This window comes from Pseudophryne corroboree, chromosome 2 (assembly GCF_028390025.1).
Source record: "Pseudophryne corroboree isolate aPseCor3 chromosome 2, aPseCor3.hap2, whole genome shotgun sequence".
NCBI lineage: Eukaryota > Metazoa > Chordata > Amphibia > Anura > Myobatrachidae > Pseudophryne > Pseudophryne corroboree.
The window spans coordinates 25124649-25149594 of record NC_086445.1 but is presented as its reverse complement, the minus strand read 5'-3'; the positions used below and the strand labels follow the sequence as shown (position 1 = coordinate 25149594).

The window sequence follows — 24946 nt, the reverse complement described above, 5'->3', positions numbered from 1 at the left end:
TCATTGGTTACAATGGAGCGCATAGGCGCTACATTGTAACACTGCCGTGTGCTGCCTGTCAGTGAGGACAAGAGCACACAGCTGATCAGGAGAGTGCTACAACGTGGCGCTCCCTGATTGGCTGAAGAAACCCACTTAGACAGAAGTCAAAGTGGGTTTCTGGCATTCGTGGAAAGGTGACCCATGTGCAAACATGGGTCCCCTTTCAGTTCGTGGTCGGGACACCGTTTTGTTATTTTTTTCAAGTACGTGGATTAACCCTGGATTCCCCGAGGAGCCTGGACCCCTGGATCTCGTGAGTATAATTTATTCAACAGGTACCCTTGGATTCTACTGGACAAGAGGACCGACCTGCGTGGGGCCATAGGTAAGTATGTATGTATGTGTGTATGTATGTAATAAAATTATACTTTCACGGTGTGTGTGTCTTGTCTTTTTTTGGGTATTTTTGTAGTAGTAGTACTACAGGTACCAGCGGGCCAGTTTTTCCGCCGCATGCTGGTACTTGTGGTTCTCCAAGTACCAGCAGGCGGGGGAGGCTTGCTGGGACTTGTAGTACTGCTACTAAAAACAATATCTTTTCTTTTACATCAAAGGCTATCAGCCCCCCCATCCGCAGCCCATTGGATGGGGGGGACAGCCTCGGGCTTCACCCCTGGCCCTTGGGTGGCTGAGGGGGGGGGACCCCTTGATTGAAGGGGTCCCCACTCCCCCAGGGTACCCCGGCCAGGGGTGACTAGTTGGATTTTTGATGCCACGGCCGCAGGGCACTATATAAAAGTGACCCCCGGCTGTGGCATTATCTGTCCAGCTAGTGGAGCCCGGTGCTGGTTTTAAAAATACGGGGGACCCCTACTCTTTTTGTCCCCCGTATTTTTGGGACCAGGACCAGGCGCAGAGCCCGATGCTGGTTGCTTAAATATGGGGGAACCCCTGTCATTTTTTTCCCCATATTTCTGCAACCAGGATCGGCTCAAAGAGCCCGAGGCTGGTTATGCTTAGGAGGGGGGACCCCACGCATTTTTATTTTTATTTTACATTGTTTAATTTAAAAAAAAAAAAAAAATGAACCCCAGCACGGATCACACAGATCCGGCCGAGATTGATTGTAAAAAAAGTCGGCAGTGTTTTGCTAATCACTGCCGTAAAAATATAAAAAAAAACACGAATGACATCGACATCGGAAGAAAAGAAAAACCCGAATACGACAGCTTAGTAAATTAGTCGTAATCAATTCAAAAAGTTGCAATTTTACACTGTCGATGTCATTCGTGATTGAACTTGGACATGATTCTGGAAAATACGAATCTTAGTAAATGTACCCCACAGTTTCCACCCAAGCATGCCACAGAGAGACACAGAGATTGGAGCCAACCCCCACACAGCGGTTTCTGAGGTAGAACTAATAAAACTACCAGCGCTGTCTGTGCACCTTAATAGACTACACAGACTTTACACAGCCTCCCCCTCCCTTCTACAACCCCCTGGTACCGCACAGGATAGCTGGAGTTGCTTGGGGGGACAGCTCTCCCTGTCAGCGTCTGTGGAATAGGAGCTGCAGGCAGGAAAATGGCGCTGAACGCTGCTGGGTCCGCTCCGAGAAGAAGCTCTGCCCCCTGAAGATGGCACGTCATCACGCACAAATTATTTATACTTGCCTGAAGATACTGTCGCTAGCCTGGGGATTCGGGGGGTCATTCCGACCCGTTCGCTCGCTGCGTTTTCACGCAGCAGAGCGAACGGGTCCCTGATGCACATGCGCAGGCGCCATTGTGCGCCTGCGGGATGGGGGACGGCCGTAGCAGGACAGCGATCGCCTCTGCCTGAATGACAGGCAGAGGCGATCAATGGGCGGAAGGGGGCGAAACAGCGGCGTTTGGCCGCCATTTCGTAGGCGCGGTCTGGCCAACGCAGGCGTGGCCGGACCGAATGGGGGGCGGGCCGCAGCGGCTGCGTGATGTCATACGCAGCCGCTGCGGGTCAGGGAGTGAGGAGTAGCTCCCGGCCAGCACGCTAAAGCTGCGCTCGCCAGGAGCTACTCCTGAAGTGCAAAGGCATCGCCGCTGTGCGATGCCTTTGCACTTCTGCGGGTGGGGCCGAACTGACATGCGGGGTGGACTAGCCCTGTGCTGGGCATCCCCCCGCATGTCAGGAAAGTTGATCGTAGATGTGCTAAATTTTGCACAGCTACGATCATCTCGGAATGACCCCCTCGGTCTCCGGTTAGCGGCTGTGACCAGTTTAGGGTATTTAGACGCTGGCTCAGAAAGCCTCCCATAGCGCCACACCGTGTGCCGCTGAGCCTTCCCCGGAGCGCAGCCGTTCAGAGCTGCGCTCCTTCCCTTGTGCCGCCATAACTCACCACCTTCTATCGTCTGGCTCTGTAAGGGGGTGGCGGCATGCTGCAGGGGTGAGCGGACACCTGTGGCGTGAACGATCAATCCCCTCAGGAGCTCAATGTCCTGTCAGCGGAGATAGTGGCTCGGACCCCGCAGGGCGGTCACTACTCCCCCCCTAAGTCCCACGAAGCAGGGAGACTCTTGCCAGCAGCATCCCTGTGCCTAAACTCTAATAAAATAATAAAACTAGAAAAACTCCTATGGAGCTCCCCTACCTGTGACCGGCTCCTCCGAGTACATTTTCTAAACTGAGTCTGGTAGGAGGGGCATAGAGGGAGGAGCCAGCCCACACAATCAAACTCTTAAAGTGCCAATGGCTCCTAGTGGACCAGTCTATACCCCATGGTAATAATGTGGACCCCAGTATCCTCTAGGACGTAAGAGAAAAAGGTACTGTACCTGGCAAAAAGGTACAGATGGAGAGTTTGCCAGTCACACACACCCCTCTCCCAGTACAGTACCAGTCACACACACACCTCTCCCAGTACAGTACCAGTCACACACACTCCTCTCCCAGTACAGTACCAGTCACACACACCCCTCTCCCAGTACAGTACCAGTCACACACACACCCCTCTCCCAGTACAGTACCAGTCACACACCCCTCTCCCAGTACAGTACCAGTCACACACACACACCCCTCTCCCAGTACAGTACCAGTCACACACACACCTCTCCCAGTACAGTACCAGTCACACACACCCCTCTCCCAGTACAGTACCAGTCACACACCCCTCTCCCAGTACAGTACCAGTCACACACACCCCTCTCCCAGTACAGTACCAGTCACACACACCCCTCTCCCAGTACAGTACCAGTCACACACCCCTCTCCCAGTACAGTACCAGTCACACACACCCCTCTCCCAGTACAGTACCAGTCACACACACCCCTCTCCCAGCACAGTACCAGTCACACAGACACCCTCTCCCAGTACAGTACCAGTCACACACACCCCTCTCCCAGTACAGTACCAGTCACACACAGCCCTCTCCCAGTACAGTACCAGTCACACACCCCTCTCCCAGTACAGTACCAGTCACACTCACCCCTCTCCCAGTACAGTACCAGTCACACACACCCCTCTCCCAGTACAGTACCAGTCACACACACCCCTCTCCCAGTACAGTACCAGTCACACACACCTCTCTCCCAGTACAGTACCAGTCACACACACACCCCTCTCCCAGTACAGGACCAGTCACACACAGCCCTCTCCCAGTACAGTACCAGTCACACACACCCCTCTCCCAGTACAGTACCAGTCACACACCCCTCTCCCAGTACAGTACCAGTCACACACACCCCTCTCCCAGTACAGTACCAGTCACACACACCCCTCTCCCAGTACAGTACCAGTCACACACACCCCTCTCCCAGTACAGTACCAGTCACACACCCCTCTCCCAGTACAGTACCAGTCACACACACCCCTCTCCCAGTACAGTACCAGTCACACACACACCTCTCCCAGTACAGTACCAGTCACACACACCCCTCTCCCAGTACAGTACCAGTCACACACACCCCTCTCCCAGTACAGTACCAGTCACACACCCCTCTCCCAGTACAGTACCAGTCACACACACACCTCTCCCAGTACAGTACCAGTCACACACACCCCTCTCCCAGTACAGTACCAGTCACACACACCCCTCTCCCAGTACAGTACCAGTCACACACACCCCTCTCCCAGTACAGTACCAGTCACACACACCCCTCTCCCAGTACAGTACCAGTCACACACCCCTCTCCCAGTACAGTACCAGTCACACACACCCTCTCCCAGTACAGTACCAGTCACACACACACACCCCTCTCCCAGTACAGTACCAGTCACACACACACCTCTCCCAGTACAGTACCAGTCACACACACTCCTCTCCCAGTACAGTACCAGTCACACACCCCTCTCCCAGTACAGTACCAGTCACACACACCCCTCTCCCAGTACAGTACCAGTCACACACACCCCTCTCCCAGTACAGTACCAGTCACACACCCCTCTCCCAGTACAGTACCAGTCACACACACCCCTCTCCCAGTACAGTACCAGTCACACACACCCCTCTCCCAGCACAGTACCAGTCACACAGACACCCTCTCCCAGTACAGTACCAGTCACACACACACCCCTCTCCCAGTACAGGACCAGTCACACACAGCCCTCTCCCAGTACAGTACCAGTCACACACACCCCTCTCCCAGTACAGTACCAGTCACACACCCCTCTCCCAGTACAGTACCAGTCACACACACCCCTCTCCCAGTACAGTACCAGTCACACACACCCCTCTCCCAGTACAGTACCAGTCACACACCCCTCTCCCAGTACAGTACCAGTCACACACACCCCTCTCCCAGTACAGTACCAGTCACACACACCCCTCTCCCAGCACAGTACCAGTCACACACACCCCTCTCCCAGTACTGTACCAGTCACACACACTCCTCTCCCAGTACAGTACCAGTCACACAGACACCCTCTCCCAGTACAGTACCAGTCACACACACACCCCTCTCCCAGTACAGGACCAGTCACACACAGCCCTCTCCCAGTACAGTACCAGTCACACACACCCCTCTCCCAGTACAGTACCAGTCACACACCCCTCTCCCAGTACAGTACCAGTCACACACACCCCTCTCCCAGTACAGTACCAGTCACACACACCCCTCTCCCAGTACAGTACCAGTCACACACACCCCTCTCCCAGTACAGTACCAGTCACACACACCCCTCTCCCAGTACAGTACCAGTCACACACACCCCTCTCCCAGTACAGTACCAGTCACACACACCCCTCTCCCAGTACAGTACCAGTCACACACCCCTCTCCCAGTACAGTACCAGTCACACACACCCCTCTCCCAGTACAGTACCAGTCACACACACACCTCTCCCAGTACAGTACCAGTCACACACACCCCTCTCCCAGTACAGTACCAGTCACACACACCCCTCTCCCAGTACAGTACCAGTCACACACACCCCTCTCCCAGTACAGTACCAGTCACACACCCCTCTCCCAGTACAGTACCAGTCACACACACACCTCTCCCAGTACAGTACCAGTCACACACACCCCTCTCCCAGTACAGTACCAGTCACACACACCCCTCTCCCAGTACAGTACCAGTCACACACACCCCTCTCCCAGTACAGTACCAGTCACACACCCCTCTCCCAGTACAGTACCAGTCACACACACCCTCTCCCAGTACAGTACCAGTCACACACACACACCCCTCTCCCAGTACAGTACCAGTCACACACACACCTCTCCCAGTACAGTACCAGTCACACACACTCCTCTCCCAGTACAGTACCAGTCACACACCCCTCTCCCAGTACAGTACCAGTCACACACCCCTCTCCCAGTACAGTACCAGTCACACACCCCTCTCCCAGTACAGTACCAGTCACACACACACACCCCTCTCCCAGTACAGTACCAGTCACACACACTCCTCTCCCAGTACAGTACCAGTCACACACCCCTCTCCCAGTACAGTACCAGTCACACACCCCTCTCCCAGTACAGTACCAGTCACACACACCCCTCTCCCAGTACAGTACCAGTCACACACACCCCTCTCCCAGTACAGTACCAGTCACACACACCCCTCTCCCAGTACAGTACCAGTCACACACACCCCTCTCCCAGTACAGTACCAGTCACACACACCCCTCTCCCAGTACAGTACCAGTCACACACACCCCTCTCCCAGTACAGTACCAGTCACACACACCCCTCTCCCTGTACAGTACCAGTCACACACACCCCTCTCCCAGTACAGTACCAGTCACACACACCCCTCTCCCTGTACAGTGCCAGTCACACACACCTCTCTCCCAGTACAGTACCAGTCACACACCCCTCTCCCAGTACAGTACCAGTCACACACACCCCTCTCCCAGTACAGCACCAGTCACACACACACCTCTCCCAGTACAGTACCAGTCACACACCCCTCTCCCAGTAAAGTACCAGTCACACACATCCCTCTCCCAGTACAGTACCAGTCACACACACCCCTCTCCCAGTACAGTACCAGTCACACACACACCCCTCTCCCAGTACAGTACCAGTCACACACACACCCCTCTCCCAGTACAGTACCAGTCACACACACACCCCTCTCCCAGTAAAGTACCAGTCACACACACACCCCTCTCCCAGTACAGTACCAGTCACACACACCCCTCTCCCAGTACAGCACCAGTCACACACACACCCCTCTCCCAGTACAGTACCAGTCACACACACCCTCTCCCAGTACAGTACCAGTCACACACCCCTCTCCCAGTACAGTACCAGTCACACACACCCCTCTCCCAGTACAGTACCAGTCACACACACACCCCTCTCCCAGTACAGTACCAGTCACACACACCTCTCTCCCAGTACAGTACCAGTCACACACCCCCCTCTCCCAGTAAAGTACCAGTCACACACACACCCCTCTCCCAGTACAGTACCAGTCACACACCCCTCTCCCAGTACAGTACCAGTCACACACCCTCTCCCAGTACAGTACCAGTCACACACCCCTCTCCCAGTACAGTACCAGTCACACACACCCCTCTCCCAGTACAGTGCCAGTCACACACCCCTCTCCCAGTACAGTACCAGTCACACACACCCCTCTCCCAGTACAGTACCAGTCACACACACCCCTCTCCCAGTACAGTACCAGTCACACACACCCCTCTCCCAGTACAGTACCAATCACACACACACCCCTTTCCCAGTACAGTACCAGTCACACACCCCTCTCCCAGTACAGTACCAGTCACACACACCCTTTCCCAGTACAGTACCAGTCACACACACCTCTCCCAGTACAGTACCAGTCACACACACCCTTTCCCAGTACAGTACCAGTCATACACACACCCCTCTCCCAGTACAGTACCAGTCACACACACCCCTCTCCCAGTACAGTACCAGTCACACACACTCCTCTCCCAGTACAGTACCAGTCACACACACCCCTCTCCCAGTACAGTACCAGTCACACACACACCCCTTTCCCAGTACAGTACCAGTCACACACACACCCCTCTCCCAGTACAGTACCAGTCACACACACCCCTCTCCCAGTACAGTACCAGTCACACACACCCCTCTCCCAGTACAGTACCAGTCACACACACCCTTCTCCCAGTACAGTACCAGTCACACACACCCCTCTCCCAGTACAGTACCAGTCACACACACACCCCTTTCCCAGTACAGTACCAGTCACACACACACCCCTTTCCCAGTACAGTACCAGTCACACACACACCCCTCTCCCAGTACAGTACCAGTCACACACACCCCTCTCCCAGTACAGTACCAGTCACACACACCCCTCTCCCAGTACAGTACCAGTCACACACACCCCTCTCCCTGTACAGTGCCAGTCACACACACCCCTCTCCCAGTACATTACCAGTCACACACCCCTCTCCCATTACAGTGCCAGTCACACACACCCCTCTCCCTGTACAGTGCCAGTCACACACACCCCTCTCCCAGTACAGTACCAGTCACACACCCCTCTCCCAGTACAGTACCAGTCACACACCCCTCTCCCAGTACAGTACCAGTCACACACACCCCTCTCCCTGTACAGTACCAGTCACACACACCCCTCTCCCAGTACAGTACCAGTCACACACACCCCTCTCCCTGTACAGTGCCAGTCACACACACCCCTCTCCCTGTACAGTGCCAGTCACACACACCCCTCTCCCAGTAAAGTACCAGTCACACACACCTCTCTCCCAGCACAGTACCAGTCACACACACCCCTCTCCCAGTACAGTACCAGTCACACACACACCCCTCTCCCAGTACAGTACCAGTCACACACACACCCCTCTCCCAGTACAGTACCAGTCACACACACACCCCTCTCCCAGTAAAGTACCAGTCACACACACACCCCTCTCCCAGTACAGTACCAGTCACACACACCCCTCTCCCAGTACAGTACCAGTCACACACACCCCTCTCCCAGTACAGTACCAGTCACACACCCCCCTCTCCCAGTAAAGTACCAGTCACACACACACCTCTCCCAGTACAGTACCAGTCACACACACACCCCTCTCCCAGTACAGTACCAGTCACACACACCCCTCTCCCAGTACAGTACCAGTCACACACACCTCTCCCAGTACAGTACCAGTCACACACACCCCTCTCCCAGTACAGTACCAGTCACACACCCCTCTCCCAGTACAGTACCAGTCACACACACCCCTCTCCCAGTACAGTACCAGTCACACACACACCTCTCTCCCAGTACAGTACCAGTCACACACCCCTCTCCCAGTACAGTACCAGTCACACACCCCTCTCCCAGTACAGTACCAGTCACACACCCCTCTCCCTGTACAGTACCAGTCACACACACCCCTCTTCCAGTACAGTAGCAGTCACACACACACCTTTCCCAGTACAGTACCAGTCACACACACCTCTCCCAGTACAGTACCAGTCACACACACCCTTTCCCAGTACAGTACCAGTCATACACACCCCTCTCCCAGTACAGTACCAGTCACACACACCCCTCTCCCAGTACAGTACCAGTCACACACACCCCTCTCCCAGTACAGTACCAGTCACACACACCCCTCTCCCAGTACAGTACCAGTCACACACACACCCCTTTCCCAGTACAGTACCAGTCACACACACCCCTCTCCCAGTACAGTACCAGTCACACACACCCCTCTCCCAGTACAGTACCAGTCACACACACCCCTCTCCCAGTACAGTACCAGTCACACACACCCCTCTCCCAGTACAGTACCAGTCACACACACCCCTCTCCCAGTACAGTACCAGTCACACACACCCCTCTCCCAGTACAGTACCAGTCACACACACCCCTCTCCCAGTACAGTACCAGTCACACACACCCCTCTCCCAGTACAGTACCAGTCACACACACCCCTCTCCCAGTACAGTACCAGTCACACACACACCCCTCTCCCAGTACAGTACCAGTCACACACACCCTCTCCCAGTACAGTACCAGTCACACACACCCCTCTCCCAGTACAGTACCAGTCACACACACCCCTCTCCCAGTACAGTACCAGTCACACACACCCCTCTCCCAGTACAGTACCAGTCACACACACCCCTCTCCCACTACAGTACCAGTCACACACACCCCTCTCCCAGTACAGTACCAGTCACACACACCCCTCTCGCAGTACAGTACCAGTCACACACACCCCTCTCCCAGTACAGTACCAGTCACACACCCCTCTCCCAGTACAGTACCAGTCACACACAGCCCTCTCCCAGTACAGTACCAGTCACACACACACCCCTCTCCCAGTACAGTACCAGTCACACACACCCCTCTCCCAGTACAGTACCAGTCACACACACCCCTCTCCCAGTACAGTACCAGTCACACACACCGCTCTCCCAGTACAGTACCAGTCACACACACACCTCTCCCAGTACAGTACCAGTCACACACCCCTCTCTCAGTACAGCACCAGTCACACACACACCTCTCCCAGTACAGTACCAGTCACACACACCCCTCTCCCAGTACAGTACCAGTCACACACCCCTCTCTCAGTACAGCACCAGTCACACACACACCTCTCCCAGTACAGTACCAGTCACACACACCCCTCTCCCAGTACAGTACCAGTCACACACCCTCTCTCAGTACAGTACCAGTCACACACACCCCTCTCTCAGTACAGTACCAGTCACACACAGCCCTCTCCCAGTACAGTACCAGTCACACACACCCCTCTCCCAGTACAGTACCAGTCACACACACCCTCTCTCAGTACAGTACCAGTCACACACACCCCTCTCCCAGTACAGTACCAGTCACACACACCCCTCTCCCAGTACAGTACCAGTCACACACACCGCTCTCCCAGTACAGTACCAGTCACACACACACCTCTCCCAGTACAGTACCAGTCACACACCCCTCTCTCAGTACAGCACCAGTCACACACACACCTCTCCCAGTACAGTACCAGTCACACACACCCCTCTCCCAGTACAGTACCAGTCACACACCCCTCTCTCAGTACAGCACCAGTCACACACACACCTCTCCCAGTACAGTACCAGTCACACACACCCCTCTCCCAGTACAGTACCAGTCACACACCCTCTCTCAGTACAGTACCAGTCACACACACCCCTCTCCCAGTACAGTACCAGTCACACACCCCTCTCTCAGTACAGTACCAGTCACACACACACCTCTCCCAGTACAGCACCAGTCACACACACTCCTCTCCCAGTTCTGTACCAGTCACACACACACCCCTCTCCCAGTACAGTACCAGTCACACACACCTCTCCCAGTACAGTACCAGTCACACACACACCTCTCTCCCAGTACAGTACCAGTCACACACACCCCTCTCCCAGTACAGTACCAGTCAGTCACACCCCTCTCCCAGAACAGTACCAGTCAGTCACACCCCTCTCCCAGAACAGTACCAGTCAGTCACACCCCTCTCCCAGTACAGTACCAGTCACACACACCCCTCTCCCAGTACAGTACCAGTCACACACCCCTCTCCCAGTACAGTACCAGTTACACACCCCTCTCCCAGTACAGTACCAGTCACACACCCCTCTCCCAGTACAGTACCAGTCACACACACACCCCTCTCCCAGTACAGTACCAGTCACACACACACCTCTCCCAGTACAGTACCAGTCACACACACACACCCCTCTCCCAGTACAGTACCAGTCACACACCCCTCTCCCAGTACAGTACCAGTCACACACACACCCCTCTCCCAGTACAGTACCAGTCACACACACACCCCTCTCCCAGTACAGTACCAGTCACACACACACCCCTCTCCCAGTACAGTACCAGTCACACACTCCTCTCCCAGTACAGTACCAGTCACACACACACACCCTCTCCCAGTACAGTACCAGTCACACACACACCCTCTCCCAGTACAGTACCAGTCAGTCACACCCCTCTCCCAGTACAGTACCAGACACACACTCCTCTCCCAGTTCAGTACCAGTCACACACAACCCTCTCCCAGTACAGTACCAGTCACACACCCCTCTCTCAGTACAGCACCAGTCACACACACACCTCTCCCAGTACAGCACCAGTCACACACCCCTCTCCCAGCACAGTACCAGTCACACACACCCCTCTCCCAGCACAGTACCAGTCAGTCACACCCCTCTCCCAGTACAGTACCAGTCACACACAACCCTCTCCCAGTACAGTACCAGTCACACACCCCTCTCCCAGTACAGTACCAGTCACACACACCCCTCTCCCAGTACAGTGCCAGTCACACACACCCCTCTCCCAGTACAGTACCAGTCACACACCCCTCTCCCAGTACAGTACCAGTCACACACACCCCTCTCCCTGTACAGTGCCAGTCACACACACCCCTCTCCCAGTACAGTACCAGTCAGTCACACCCCTCTCCCAGTACAGTACCAGTCACACACCCCTCTCCCAGTACAGTACCAGTCACACACACCCCTCTCCCAGTACAGTGCCAGTCACACACACCCCTCTCCCAGTACAGTACCAGTCACACACCCCTCTCCCAGTACAGTACCAGTCACACACACCCCTCTCCCTGTACAGTGCCAGTCACACACACCCCTCTCCCAGCACAGTACCAGTCAGTCACACCCCTCTCCCAGTACAGTACCAGTCACACACAACCCTCTCCCAGTACAGTACCAGTCACACACCCCTCTCCCAGTACAGTACCAGTCACACACACCCCTCTCCCTGTACAGTGCCAGTCACACACACCCCTCTCCCAGTACAGTACCAGTCACACACACCCCTCTCCCAGTACAGTACCAGTCACACACTCCCCCCTCCCAGTACAGCACCAGTTACACACACACCTCTCCCAGTACAGTACCAGTCACACACACTCCTCTCCCAGTACAGCACCAGTCACACACACCCCTCTCCCAGTACAGTACCAGTCACACACACCCCTCTCCCAGTACAGTACCAGTCACACACTCCCCCCTCCCAGTACAGCACCAGTTACACACACACCTCTCCCAGTACAGTACCAGTCACACACACTCCTCTCCCAGTACAGCACCAGTCACACACACCCCTCTCCCAGTACAGTACCAGTCACACACACCCCTCTCCCAGTACAGTACCAGTCACACACCCCTCTCCCAGTACAGTACCAGTCACACACACCCCTCTCCCAGTACAGTGCCAGTCACACACACCCCTCTCCCAGTACAGTACCAGTCACACACACCCCTCTCCCAGTACAGTACCAGTCACACACACCCCTCTCCCAGTACAGTACCAGTCACACACCCCTCTCCCAGTACAGTACCAGTCACACACACCCCTCTCCCAGTACAGTGCCAGTCACACACACCCCTCTCCCAGTACAGTACCAGACACACACTCCTCTCCCAGTACAGTACCAGTCACACACACCCCTCTCCCAGTACAGTACCAGTCACACACTCCTCTCCCAGTACAGTACCAGTCACACACACACCCTCTCCCAGTACAGTACCAGTCACACACACCCCTCTCCCAGTACAGTACCAGTCACACACACCCCTCTCCCAGTACAGCACCAGTCACACACACCCCTCTCCCAGTACAGTACCAGTCACACACCCCTCTCCCAGTACAGTACCAGTCACACACACCCCTCTCCCAGTACAGCACCAGTCACACACACCCCTCTCCCAGTACAGTACCAGTCACACACCCCTCTCCCAGTACAGTACCAGTCACACACACCCCTCTCCCAGTACAGCACCAGTCACACACACACCTCTCCCAGTACAGTACCAGTCACACACCCCTCTTCCAGTACAGCACCAGTCACACACACCCCTCTTCCAGTACAGTACCAGTCACACACACCCCTCTCCCAGTACAGTACCAGTCACACACACCCCTCTCCCAGTACAGTACCAGTCACACACCCCTCTCCCAGTACAGTACCAGTCACACACCCCTCTCCCAGTACAGCGCCAGTCACACACACACCCCTCCCAGCACAGTACCAGTCACACACACCCCTCTCCCAGTACAGTACCAGTCACAAACACATCCTCTCCCAGTACAGTACCAGTCACACACACCCCTCTCCCAGTACAGTACCAGTCACACACACACCCCTCTCCCAGTACAGTACCAGTCACACACACCCCTCTCCCAGTACAGTGCCAGTCACACACCCCTCTCCCAGTACAGTACCAGTCACACACAGCCCTCTCCCAGTACAGTACCAGTCACACACACCCCTCTCCCAGTACAGTGCCAGTCACACACACCCCTCTCCCAGTACAGTACCAGTCACACACACCCCTCTCCCAGTACAGCACCAGTCACACACACCCCTCTCCCAGTACAGTACCAGTCACACACACCCCTCTCCCAGTACAGTACCAGTCAAACACACCCCTCTCCCAGTACAGTACCAGTCACACACACACCTCTCCCAGTACAGTACCAGTCACACACACCCCTCTCCCAGTACAGTACCAGTCACACACACACCCCTCTCCCAGTACTGTACCAGTCACACACCCCTCTCCCAGTACAGTACCAGTCACACACACCCCTCTCCCAGTACAGTACCAGTCACACACACCCCTCTCCCAGTACAGTACCAGTCACACACACCCCTCTCCCAGTACAGTACCAGTCACACACACACCCCTCTCCCAGTACAGTACCAGTCACACACACACCTCTCCCAGTACAGTGCCAGTCACACACCCCTCTCCCAGTACAGTACCAGTCACACACACCCCTCTCCCAGTACAGTGCCAGTCACACACCCCTCACCCAGTACAGTACCAGTCACACACACCCCTCTCCCAGTACAGTGCCAGTCACACACACATCCTCTCCCAGTACAGTACCAGTCACACACACTCCTCTCCCAGTACAGTACCAGTCACACACACTCCTCTCCCAGTACAGTACCAGTCACACACACCCCTCTCCCAGTACAGCACCAGTCACACACACACCTCTCCCAGTACAGTACCAGTCACACACCCCTCTTCCAGTACAGCACCAGTCACACACACCCCTCTTCCAGTACAGTACCAGTCACACACACCCCTCTTCCAGTACAGTACCAGTCACACACACCCCTCTCCCAGTACAGTACCAGTCACACACACCCCTCTCCCAGTACAGTGCCAGTCACACACCCCTCTCCCAGTACAGTACCAGTCACACAAAGCCCTCTCCCAGTACAGTACCAGTCACACACACCCCTCTCCCAGTACAGTGCCAGTCACACACACCCCTCTCCCAGTACAGTACCAGTCACACACACCCCTCTCCCAGTACAGCACCAGTCACACACACCCCTCTCCCAATACAGCACCAGTCACACACACCCCTCTCCCAGTACAGTACCAGTCAAACACACCCCTCTCCCAGTACAGTACCAGTCACACACACCCCTCTCCCAGTACAGTACCAGTCACACACACCCCTCTCCCAGTACAGTACCAGTCACACACACCCCTCTCCCAGTACAGTACCAGTCACACACACACACCTCTCCCAGTACTATACCAGTCACACACCCCTCTCCCAGTACAGTACCAGTCACACACACCCCTCTCCCAGTACAGTACCAGTCACACACACCCCTCTCCCAGTACAGTACCAGTCACACACACCCCTGTCCCAGTACAGTACCAGTCACACACACACCCCTCTCCCAGTACAGTACCAGTCACACACACACCTCTCCCAGTACAGTGCCAGTCACACACACCTCTCCCAGTACAGTACCAGTCACACACACACCCCTCTCCCAGTACAGTACCAGTCACACACACCCCTCTCCCAGTACAGTGCCAGTCACACACACATCCTCTCCCAGTACAGTACCAGTCACACACACCCCTCTCCCAGTACAGTACCAGTCACACACACCCCTCTCCCAGTACAGTGCCAGTCACACACACCCCTCTCCCAGTACAGTACCAGTCACACACACTCCTCTCCCAGTACAGTACCAGTCACACACACTCCTCTCCCAGTACAGTACCAGTCACACACTCATCTCCCAGTACAGTACCAGTCACACACACCCCTCTCCCAGTACAGTACCAGTCACACACACTCCTCTCCCAGTACAGTACCACACACTCATCTCCCAGTACAGTACCAGTCACACACACTCCTCTCCCAGTACAGTACCAGTCACACACACCCCTCTCCCAGTACAGTACCAGTCACACACCCCTCTCCCAGTACAGTACCAGTCACACACCCCTCTCCCAGTACAGTACCAGTCACACACCCCTCTCCCAGTACAGTACCAGTCACACTCACCCCTCTCCCAGTACAGTACCAGTCACACACACTCCTCTCCCAGTACAGTACCAGTCACACACACCCCTCTCCCAGTACAGTACCAGTCACACACACCCCTCTCCCAGTACAGTATCAGTCACACACACCCCTCTCCCAGTACAGTACCAGTCACACACACATCCTCTCCCAGTACAGTACCAGTCACACAGATCCCTCTCCCAGTACAGCACCAGTCACACACACCCCTCTCCCAGTACAGTACCAGTCACACACACCCCTCTCCCAGTACAGTACCAGTCACACACACATCCTCTCCCAGTACAGTACCAGTCACACACACCCTCTCCCAGTACAGTACCAGTCACACACACACCTCTCCCAGTACAGTACCAGTCACACACACCCCTCTCCCAGTACAGTACCAGTCACACACACCCCTCTCCCAGTACAGTACCAGTCACAAACACCTCTCCCAGTACTGTACCAGTCACACACACCTCTTTCCCAGTACAGTACCAGTCACACACACCCCTCTCCCAGCACAGTACCAGTCACACACACCCCTCTCCCAGTACAGTGCCAGTCACACACACCTCTTTCCCAGTACAGTACCAGTCACACACACCCCTCTCCCAGTACAGTACCAGTCACACACACCCCTCTCCCAGTACAGTACCAGTCACACACACCTCTTTCCCAGTACAGTACCAGTCACACACACCCCTCTCCCAGTACAGTACCAGTCACACACACCTCTTTCCCAGTACAGTACCAGTCACGCACACCCCTCTCCCAGTACAGTGCCAGTCACACACACCCCTCTCCCAGTACAGTACCAGTCACACACACCCCTCTCCCAGTACAGCACCAGTCACACACACCCCTCTCCCAGTACAGCACCAGTCACACACACCCCTCTCCCAGTACAGTACCAGTCACACACACACCTCTCCCAGTACAGTACCAGTCACACACACCTCTTTCCCAGTACAGTACCAGTCACACACACCCCTCTCCCAGTACAGTGCCAGTCACACACACCCCTCTCCCAGTACAGTACCAGTCACACACACACCTCTCCCAGTACAGTACCAGTCACACACACCTCTTTCCCAGTACAGTACCAGTCACACACACCCCTCTCCCAGTACAGTGCCAGTCACACACACCCCTCTCCCAGTACAGTACCAGTCACACACACCCCTCTCCCAGTACAGTACCAGTCACACACACCTCTTTCCCAGTACAGTACCAGTCACACACACCCCTCTCCCAGTACAGTAACAGTCACACACACCTCTTTCCCAGTACAGTACCAGTCACACACACCCCTCTCCCAGTACAGTACCAGTCACACACACCCCTCTCCCAGCACAGTACCAGTCACACACACCCCTCTCCCAGTACAGTACCAGTCACACACACCCCTCTCCCAGCACAGTACCAGTCACACACACCTCTCTCCCAGTAAAGTACCAGTCACACACACACCCCTCTCCCAGTACAGTACCAGTCACACACACACACCTCTCCCAGTACAGTACCAGTCACACACACCCCTCTCCCAGCACAGTACCAGTCACACACACCCTCTCCCAGCACAGTACCAGTCACACACACCCCTCTCCCAGCACAGTACCAGTCACACACACCCCTCTCCCAGTACAGTACCAGTCACACACACACCCCTCTCCCAGTACAGTACCAGTCACAAACACCCTCTCCCAGTACAGTACCAGTCACACACACCCCTCTCCCAGTACAGTACCAGTCACACACACCCCTCTCTCCCAGTACAGTGCCAGTCACACACACTCCTCTCCAAGTACAGTACCAGTCACACACACCCCTCTCCCAGTACAGTACCAGTCACACACACCCCTCTCCCAGTACAGTACCAGTCACACACACCCCTCTCCCAGTACAGTACCAGTCACACACACACCCCTCTCTCCCAGTACAGTGCCAGTCACACACACCCCTCTCCCAGTACAGTACCAGTCACACACACCCCTCTCTCCCAGTACAGTGCCAGTCACACACACTCCTCTCCCAGTACAGTACCAGTCACACACACCCCTCTCTCCCAGTACAGTACCAGTCACACACACCCCTCTCTCCCAGTACAGTGCCAGTCACACACACTCCTCTCCAAGTACAGTACCAGTCACACACACCCCTCTCCCAGTACAGTACCAGTCACACACACACCCCTCTCTCCCAGTACAGTGCCAGTCACACACACCCCTCTCCCAGTACAGTACCAGTCACACACACCCCTCTCTCCCAGTACAGTGCCAGTCACACACACTCCTCTCCAAGTACAGTACCAGTCACACACACCCCTCTCCCAGTACAGTACCAGTCACACACACCCCTCTCTCCCAGTACAGTGCCAGTCACACACACCCCTCTCCCAGTACAGTACCAGTCACACACACACCCCTCTCCCAGTACAGTACCAGTCACACACACCCCTCTCCCAGCACAGTACCAGTCACACACCCCTCTCTCCCAGTACAGTGCCAGTCACACACACTCCTCTCCCAGTACAGTACCAGTCACACACACCCCTCTCCCAGTACAGTACCAGTCACACACACCCCTCTCCCAGTACAGTACCAGTCACACACCCCTCTCCCAGTACAGTACCAGTCACACACACCTCTCCCAGTACAGTACCAGTCACACACACCCCTCTCCCAGCACAGTACCAGTCACACACACCCCTCTCCCAGTACAGTACCAGTCACACACACCCCTCTCCCAGTACAGTACCAGTCACACACACCCCTCTCCCAGTACAGTGCCAGTCACACACACCCCTCTCCCAGTACAGTACCAGTCACACACACCCCTCTCCCAGTACAGTACCAGTCACACACACCCCTCTCCCAGCACAGTACCAGTCACACACACCCCTCTCCCAGTACAGTACCAGTCACACACACCCCTCTCCCAGTACAGTACCAGTCACACACACCCCTCTCCCAGTACAGTACCAGTCACACACACCCCTCTCCCAGTACAGTACCAGTCACACACACCCCTCTCCCAGTACAGTACCAGTCACACACACCCCTCTCCCAGTACAGTACCAGTCACACACACCCCTCTCCCAGTACAGTACCAGTCACACACACCCCTCTCCCAGTACAGTACCAGTCACACACACCCCTCTCCCAGTATAATACCAGTCACACACACCCCTCTCCCAGTACAGTACCAGTCACACACACCCCTCTCCCAGTACAGTACCAGTCACACACACCCCTCTCCCAGTACAGTACCAGTCACACACACCTCTCCCAGTACAGTACCAGTCACACACACCCCTCTCCCAGTACAGTACCAGTCACACACAGCCCTCTCCCAATACAGTACCAGTCACACACCCCTCTCCCAGTACAGTACCAGTCACACACACCTCTCCCAGTACAGTACCAGTCACACACAGCCCTCTCCCAGTACTGTACCAGTCACACACCCCTCTCCCAGTACAGTACCAGTCACACACACCTCTCCCAGTACAGTACCAGTCACACACAGCCCTCTCCCAGTACTGTACCAGTCACACACACCTCTCCCAGTACAGTACCAGTCACACACAGCCCTCTCCCAGTACAGTACCAGTCACACACACCTCTCCCAGTACAGTACCAGTCACACACAGCCCTCTCCCAGTACAGTACCAGTCACACACCCCTCTCCCAGTACAGTATCAGTCACACACACTCCTCTCCCAGTACAGTACCAGTCACACACACCTCTCCCAGTACAGTACCAGTCACACACTCCTCTCCCAGTACAGTACCAGTCACACACACCCCTCTCCCAGTACAGTACCAGTCACACACACCTCTCCCAGTACAGTACCAGTCACACACAGCCCTCTCCCAGTACAGTACCAGTCACACACACCTCTCCCAGTACAGTACCAGTCACACACAGCCCTCTCCCAGTACTGTACCAGTCACACACCCCTCTCCCAGTACTGTACCAGTCACACACCCCTCTCCCAGTACAGTACCAGTCACACACACCTCTCCCAGTACAGTACCAGTCACACACACCCCTCTCCCAGTACAGTACCAGTCACACACACCTCTCCCAGTACAGTACCAGTCACACACAGCCCTCTCCCAGTACTGTACCAGTCACACACCCCTCTCCCAGTACAGTACCAGTCACACACACACACCTCTCCCAGTACAGTACCAGTCACACACACCTCTCCCAGTACAGTACCAGTCACACACACCCTCTCCCAGTACAGTACCAGTCACACACACCCCTCTCCCAGTACAGTACCAGTCACACACCCCTCTCCCAGTACAGTACCAGTCACACACACCCCTCTCCCAGTACAGTGCCAGTCACACACCCCTCTCCCAGTACAGTACCAGTCACACACACCCCTCTCCCAGCACAGTACCAGTCACACACACCCCTCTCCCAGTACAGTGCCAGTCACACACACACACCCCTCTCCCAGTACAGCACCAGTCACACACACCCCTCTCCCAGTACAGTGCCAGTCACACACACACACAGCCCTCTCCCAGTACAGTACCAGTCACACACACCCCTCTCCCAGCACAGTACCAGTCACACACACCCCTCTCCCAGTACAGTACCAGTCACACACACCCCTCTCCCAGTACAGTACCAGTCACACACACCCCTCTCCCAGTACAGTACCAGTTACACACCCCTCTCCCAGTACAGTACCAGTCACACACCCCTCTCCCAGTACAGTACCAGTCACACACCCCTCTCCCAGTACAGTACCAGTTACACACCCCTCTCCCAGTACAGTACCAGTCACACACACCCCTCTCCCAGTACAGTACCAGTCACACACACCCCTCTCCCAGTACAGTACCAGTCACACACACCCCTCTCCCAGTACAGTACCAGTCACACACACCCCTCTCCCAGTACAGTACCAGTCACACACACCCCTCTCCCAGTACAGTACCAGTTACACACCCCTCTCCCAGTACAGTACCAGTCACACACCCCTCTCCTAGTACAGTACCAGTCACACACACCCCTCTCCCAGTACAGTACCAGTCACACACACACCCCTCTCCCAGTACAGTACCAGTTACACACCCCTCTCCCAGTACAGTACCAGTCACACACCCCTCTCCCAGTACAGTACCAGTTACACACCCCTCTCCCAGTACAGTACCAGTCACACACAGCCCTCTCCCAGTACAGTACCAGTCACACACACCCCTCTCCCAGCACAGTACCAGTCACACACCCCTCTCCCAGTACAGTACCAGTCACACACCCCTCTCCCAGTACAGTACCAGTCACACACCCCTCTCCCAGTACAGTACCAGTTACACACCCCTCTCCCAGTACAGTACCAGTCACACACCCCTCTCCCAGTACAGTACCAGTCACACACCCCTCTCCCAGTACAGTACCAGTTACACACCCCTCTCCCAGTACAGTACCAGTCACACACACCCCACTCCCAGTACAGTACCAGTCACACACCCCTCTCCCAGTACAGTACCAGTTACACACCCCTCTCCCAGTACAGTACCAGTCACACACCCCTCTCCCAGTACAGTACCAGTTACACACCCCTCTCCCAGTACAGTACCAGTCACACACAGCCCTCTCCCAGTACAGTACCAGTCACACACAGCCCTCTCCCAGTACAGTACCAGTCACACACCCCTCTCCCAGTACAGTACCAGTCACACACCCCTCTCCCAGTACAGTACCAGTCACACACCCCTCTCCCAGTACAGTACCAGTCACACACCCCTCTCCCAGTACAGTACCAGTCACACACCCCTCTCCCAGTACAGTACCAGTTACACACCCCTCTCCCAGTACAGTACCAGTCACACACACCCCTCTCCCAGTACAGTACCAGTCACACACACCCCTCTCCCAGTACAGTACCAGTCACACACACCCCTCTCCCAGTACAGTGCCAGTCACACACACCCCTCTCCCAGTACAGTACCAGTCACACACACCCCTCTCCCAGTACAGTACCAGTCACACACACCCCTCTCCCAGTACAGTACCAGTCACACACACCCCTCTCCCAGTACAGTACCAGTCACACACACCCCTCTCCCAGTACAGTACCAGTCACACACCCCTCTCCCAGTACAGTACCAGTCACACACCCCTCTCCCAGTACAGTACCAGTCACACACACCCCTCTCCCAGTACAGTACCAGTCACACACACACCCCTCTCCCAGTACAGTACCAGTTACACACCCCTCTCCCAGTACAGTACCAGTCACACACACCTCTCCCAGTACAGTACCAGTCACACACACACCTCTCCCAGTACAGTGCCAGTCACACACACCCCTCTCCCAGTACATTACCAGTCACCCACACCCCTCTCCCAGTACAGTGCCAGTCACACACACCCCTCTCCCAGTACAGTACCAGTCACACACACCCCTCTCCCAGTACAGTACCAGTCACACACACACACCTCTCCCAGTACAGTACCAGTCACACACACCCCTCTCCCAGTACAGTACCAGTCACACACACACTCCTCTCCCAGTACAGTACCAGTCACACACACCCCTCTCCCAGTACAGTGCCAGTCACACACCCCTCTCCCAGTACAGTACCAGTCACACACACCCCTCTCCCAGCACAGTACCAGTCACACACACCCCTCTCCCAGTACAGTGCCAGTCACACACACACACCCCTCTCCCAGTACAGCACCAGTCACACACACCCCTCTCCCAGTACAGTGCCAGTCACACACACACAGCCCTCTCCCAGTACAGTACCAGTCACACACAGCCCTCTCCCAGTACAGTACCAGTCACACACACACTCCTCTCCCAGTACAGTACCAGTCACACACACACCTCTCCCAGTACAGTACCAGTCACACACACACCTCTCCCAGTACAGTACCAGTCACACACACACCTCTCCCAGTACAGTACCAGTTACACACCCCTCTCCCAGTACAGTACCAGTCACACACAGCCCTCTCCCAGTACAGTACCAGTCACACACAGCCCTCTCCCAGTACAGTACCAGTTACACACCCCTCTCCCAGTACAGTACCAGTCACACACCCCTCTCCCAGTACAGTACCAGTCACACACCCCTCTCCCAGTACAGTACCAGTCACACACCCCTCTCCCAGTACAGTACCAGTCACACACCCCTCTCCCAGTACAGTACCAGTTACACACCCCTCTCCCAGTACAGTACCAGTCACACACACCCCTCTCCCAGTACAGTACCAGTCACACACACCCCTCTCCCAGTACAGTACCAGTCACACACACCCCTCTCCCAGTACAGTGCCAGTCACACACACCCCTCTCCCAGTACAGTACCAGTCACACACACCCCTCTCCCAGTATAGTACCAGTCACACACACCCCTCTCCCAGTACAGTACCAGTCACACACACCCCTCTCCCAGTACAGTACCAGTCACACACACCCCTCTCCCAGAACAGTACCAGTTACACACCCCTCTCCCAGTACAGTACCAGTCACACACCCCTCTCCCAGTACAGTACCAGTCACACACACCCCTCTCCCAGTACAGTACCAGTCACACACACACCCCTCTCCCAGTACAGTACCAGTTACACACCCCTCTCCCAGTACAGTACCAGTCACACACACCTCTCCCAGTACAGTACCAGTCACACACACACCTCTCCCAGTACAGTGCCAGTCACACACACCCCTCTCCCAGTACATTACCAGTCACCCACACCCCTCTCCCAGTACAGTGCCAGTCACACACACCCCTCTCCCAGTACAGTACCAGTCACACACACCCCTCTCCCAGTACAGTACCAGTCACACACACACACCTCTCCCAGTACAGTACCAGTCACACACACACCTCTCCCAGTACAGTACCAGTCACACACACCCCTCTCCCAGTACAGTACCAGTCACACACACACTCCTCTCCCAGTACAGTACCAGTCACACACACACCTCTCCCAGTACAGTACCAGTCACACACACACCTCTCCCAGTACAGTACCAGTCACACACACCCCTCTCCCAGTACAGTACCAGTCACACACACACTCCTCTCCCAGTACAGTACCAGTCACACACACACCTCTCCCAGTACAGTACCAGTCACACACACACCTCTCCCAGTACAGTACCAGTCACACACACACCTCTCCCAGTACAGTGCCAGTCACACACACCCCTCTCCCAGTACAGTACCAGTCACACACACACCTCTCCCAGTACAGTACCAGTCACACACACCCCTCTCCCAGTACAGTACCAGTCACACACACTCCTCTCCCAGTACAGTACCAGTCACACACACACACCTCTCCCAGTACAGTACCAGTCACACACACACCTCTCCCAGTACAGTACCAGTCACACACACACCTCTCCCAGTACAGTGCCAGTCACACACACCCCTCTCCTAGTACAGTACCAGTCACACACTCCTCTCCCAGTACAGTACCAGTCACACACCCCTCTCCCAGTACAGTACCAGTCACACACACACCTCTCCCAGTACAGTACCAGTCACACACACCTCTCTCCCTGTACAGTACCAGTCACACACCCCTCTCCCAGTACAGTACCAGTCACACACACCCCTCCCAGCAGTAGTCAGACAGGGGGAGGACAGCACTTACTGTAATAGTGGAGCGGGTCACTGGCAGCAATCACCTGGGGGACGGGAAATCTGAGCACCTGGCTGGAATAGAAACGAGGCTTGGGACGCAGGAAGTGCCGGTCACGTGCGGGGAGCGGGGCGGATCAGACGCTGGAACGAGGCTTGAGACGCCGGTAGTGCTGGTCATCATTGGGGCGTCGCCATAGTAACGAGGCCTGTAGTCACTGATAGCCGGAGGTGGGGTGAGAAAGATGGATGTAGTACAGGCAGGTATACAGACATTGCTATGTATAGAGGAGAGGACAGTATAACAAGTGATGAATGAGGCACAGCCTGTGTTACCACATACTGCACAGAGGGTGGCGCTCTCCTCACAGGTGTAGTAATATCAGTATGTGTAATATCTACATCCACCTCATACCTCATCTATTTCCTGCACATTGCGGGTCAGTCACAAAGGACAAGGTGTACAATATAAAATATAACTTCTATCGGTTATTATAAGAATTATGATCAGTATTAAAAGAAAACAGTCGGTGAAATATACAAGAAAAGTGAATA

General features: G+C 55.3%; 1 protein-coding gene across 2 annotated transcripts in view; it reads right to left on the bottom strand.

Annotated features, from left to right (window-relative positions):
• The window catches only part of LOC134993975 (oocyte zinc finger protein XlCOF8.4-like), a 90967-nt gene extending 66380 nt beyond the window's left edge, over positions 1 to 24587 (bottom strand). The window contains exon 1 of one of the 2 annotated variants that reach the window (XM_063950917.1): positions 24405 to 24587. The gene's annotated coding sequence lies outside the window, so the exon portion shown is untranslated. The remainder of the gene's footprint in view (positions 1 to 24404) is intronic. The other variant, XM_063950916.1, reaches the window with a different exon arrangement.
• Positions 24588 to 24946: the final 359 nt, after the last annotated feature.